The following is a 4,085-nucleotide window of genomic DNA, read 5'->3' on the forward strand; positions in this document are numbered from 1 at the left end:
TACTGACCACACTAATTCTAATGTATAATGAACGGTTAATTACGTTACCACATGGATATGTCAATCTCAATAGACCCGCTACTTGTATCTTTAACAGAAAATGGGTTATATAGCCAAAAGGGAACCTTTTCTGGGTCATATGGACAGGTAGGAATTAGGCCTGGGTCAAATGACCAGAAGAATCTTTTAATGTGGAGAGACCTTACTACCCTTTTGTAACCGTTCGTCCAGCACGTTCTCCTTCTCTTCATCAAAACCATCGCACTCTTTAACAAAAACCAGAACAACCAACTCTCATCTTCATCTTCTCAAAAAACTCTGTGAGTTTCCAAACACAAAACTCTGTGAGTTTTCAAACCACCGACGTTCATCTTCATCGTCACCAGAAAATACCAAATCGATTTCCTCCACCGTCTACTAACAAATCATCACTAACAGAAATCAGTTTCATCAACCGGTTCGGCACCATCAACTCTACCAGAAATTGGTTTCATCCACCGTATGTTAAACACCATCAACACTACAAGAGGGGTTTCTGAGAATTAGGGTTTCAAGCATTTCAGTGTATTGGAAGAGTTAGCGTTTCAATCGATCCACAGAATGTCTCCTAGAACTCGTAAGTTTTCAAACCCTAACTCTGTTTTGTTCTTAATTTCAGAATTGCATGATTAAATTGTTGAATTGGTTGTTATTATTTTCATTTCAGTAGATTAATGTGTTGAATTGCTTGTTTTATTTTCATTTCAATTAGTATCTTTTGGCTATGAAACTGGTTTGCATCTGGTTATTTAAGTATTTCCACTGTGAAATTGGTTGAAGTGAAATTGGGTCATCTGGTTATCCAAATTGTTTCGGCAGGTTTAACCAGGATGGAACTGGTTTCATCCAGTGTTAATCTGCAGTATATATTTTTTCAGCAGATTAAAACTGGATGAAACCAGTTTAGTTCAGGTTTGAAGATACATCCTATATTGAATATAAGACTATTAGCATGATAGTATTGTATGTTGTGAATTTTGGTAATAAATTATATCATGATTTAATTTGGTTGTTGTATGAAAATCTATGTTATGGATTGAATCTGGTTATGTTTTGGATGGATTGCATGAAATTGGGTTTGCATTTGGTTACGAAGTGATGCTCAACAGGTGTTTGAAACTGGTTTTCATTAAACTTTAAGTTAGGATGTAACTGATCTGTTGGTGGTATTAAATTTAATGATTATGGGACTAATAACATCATACTGTAATGGTGTATTTAGGATGTAGACTAATTTCAGATGATGGATTAAATCTGTATAGTTAGGATGTAGACAATATAAGTTGATTCATTTTGGAAAAACTAAACTAAACATCTCAGTTTAAGTTAGGATGTAACTGGGGTAAACACGATGAAACTGAACTAATCGTTGGTCTTAATTTGGTGTTAGGAAGTGTTTGATGGTTTGCATATTTTGGTGGTCTTAATTTGGTGTGATTATGGGACTAATAACAGCGTAAACTCCTTTTCTTTGCCTTCTTCAGACCATGTTAACATGTATAATATATAGGATGTAAGTGGGTTTCATCTGATACCTGCAGAAACTTGGTTTCATCTAACTATTATATATAGGATGTAACTGGGTTTCATCTGATACCTGCAGAAAATGATTTTCATCTAGCATTAAAGATGGGATGTAATTGAGTTTCATCCACAGATTTAAAATATGGCTTAACTGGTTTCATCCAAATTGTTGCAGGAAGCAGTAGCAAGGAGAGTAAGAAGAGTGACGGTGCTGAAATAAAATCCAAGAAAAAGCATAATGTGAGCGTGAGTGCTGAGTCTAGCATAGGGAATGTGGATGATGTGGGTGCCGAAATGGATGAAGACAAGCCAGAGAAAAAGGAAGGAAAGAAGACGTTCCAATCAAACATGAAACCGACAGTTGAAGTGCTGGAATCACTGGTATTTACTGAAAGAAAAGAGGCTGTGTTAAGGAAGACTAAATTCTGGAACTTTATTGAGGCGATCAAACAAGGAAAAGTGGGCAAGGCCGAATGTAGCAACAGTGCGGATAACGTTGATGTCGTCGTGAAATCAGATTGTCCACAACAGTACGAAAATAGGTCGTTAACTCTTTGAACTGAAATTATAACATACAAACTGAAACGAAGTTTGAACCGACATTACATTTTTTTTTCTAGATCTATAAACTGACATTACATATTCATTTGTCTTGCAGTCCTGATTCGTTGATGTATGTTATCTACTTCATTGAATGGGCAATGACAAACGGTTACTCCTTTGAAGGAAAAGATACTCTTGGAGAGGAGATGGGCACAAGACGAATAAATCTCGCATATGAAATCCTAACTGATGAGAATAGCTGCTGGAAAGTTTGATGTGTTTAGGTTGTTTAGAAAAAATTTATTAATGTAGTTCATACGGAAGTACTTTTTTTTTGTTGGATTATGTCTTCGCATGAATTTGTGATCCGTGGATTCGTCTTAATTAAAATATGAACTTTTTTACTGAAAAATGCCTATACTTCAATTTCATGATAGTTGTGTTTGAATATGTTAGCCATAAATGATTAAATTTGCAGGTTGAAAAAAGATTTTTTTGTCAGAATGTAACCAGGCTTGGATGAAACTGGTTACATCCTAGCCTGTATAAAACTACAATTTTTTGTCAGAATGTAACCAGGCTTGGATGAAACTGGTTACATCCAAGCCTGTATAAAAACTGTTTTCAGAGTGTGCAGGTTAGAAAAAATAGTATTTCTGTCAGAATGTGAAGGATGAAACCAGTTACATCCTGGACAAAAATCTCATTTTTTCCATAATAGGCAGGATGAAACTGGTTACATCCTGTACATTTAAATTTGAATCTTCGCAAACATTCAAAATTTACAGTGAAAACTGAAGGAAATGTACAATTAAACTAAATCAACATAAGACTATAATATATATACTATAAAACTGAAGAGAAATACTTGAAAAAATAATACCATAAGATATGTTTTTATGAACAAAAGAAACAATCCAAGGTAAATACTAGTTGCGAAAATATAATTCCAGGTAAATGAATCTTAAATGTGCAACAAGAGGCTACAGAAAAGAATAAACTAGTAAAGATATCATGGTAAAAAGCTGCAGAGAATGAAGGCTGGAGATGTTCTTAAGCAGGTACTGCTGGTCGGAAGATGAACCAACTGATCTTTGCTAGGGTCTGGTGCTAAACTAAACTCGGTCATTGTACTGCTGCTCGGAAGATGAACCAACTGATCTCTGTTAGGGTCTGGTGCTAAACGAAACTCGCTCATAGTAGGTTCACGAACAAAATCAGGAGCACGAAGAGGAACACGTTCAAATAAATGAATCTCCAAGAAAGACAACTCCTTACCAATACACAATGTAAAGAAAGACCTGAGCTTCACATCACTGTCAACAACATTGCTTCTTCCCTCATAGTCAAATACAAACTGAATTGAGTCCGGTGAAATGTTATTCCAATAAGAACAAACATGCGACTTCAACTCATCAACTGTTGACTTCACATTAACATGGTATGGACATGCATCCGTCCCCCGGATAACCACACAAAGAAAATGACGATCCATCTACAATAAATATATAAAACAAATCTTATGAATTTGAATGTATAACTGAAGCTCCTCTAAATGGCAGACAGACTACCTTATCACCATGTTCTGCAACAACTCTATAACTGAAGTGTAGGATGAATCCATACAATGTAAGGCCTAGATTTCACTTTGACATACTACTATTTACCATTTTTTTTTGTATATACCACTATGTATTTAAATGTATACGCATATGTTTTTCAGTAACCACATCTGAATGACTAGTTGAAAAAGACTCCAAAAGTAAAAAAAACATCTCCAAAAGTCCAGTTTTAGATGAAACCAGATGATGGATGAAATTGAGTTCCAAATAGATTAATATTTTAGAAAACAAATTGCAGACCTAAGTTCATCCATCATCTTGTTTCATCTCTCAATTCACATCAAAAAAATGAAATTTGGTTATCAATCAGTTCATCCATGATATAACAATCTCTCAGTTCACATCAAAACAATGAAA

The sequence above is a fragment of the Papaver somniferum genome, chromosome 2 (genome assembly GCF_003573695.1).
Source record: "Papaver somniferum cultivar HN1 chromosome 2, ASM357369v1, whole genome shotgun sequence".
In the NCBI taxonomy this organism is placed as follows: Eukaryota; Viridiplantae; Streptophyta; class Magnoliopsida; order Ranunculales; family Papaveraceae; genus Papaver; species Papaver somniferum.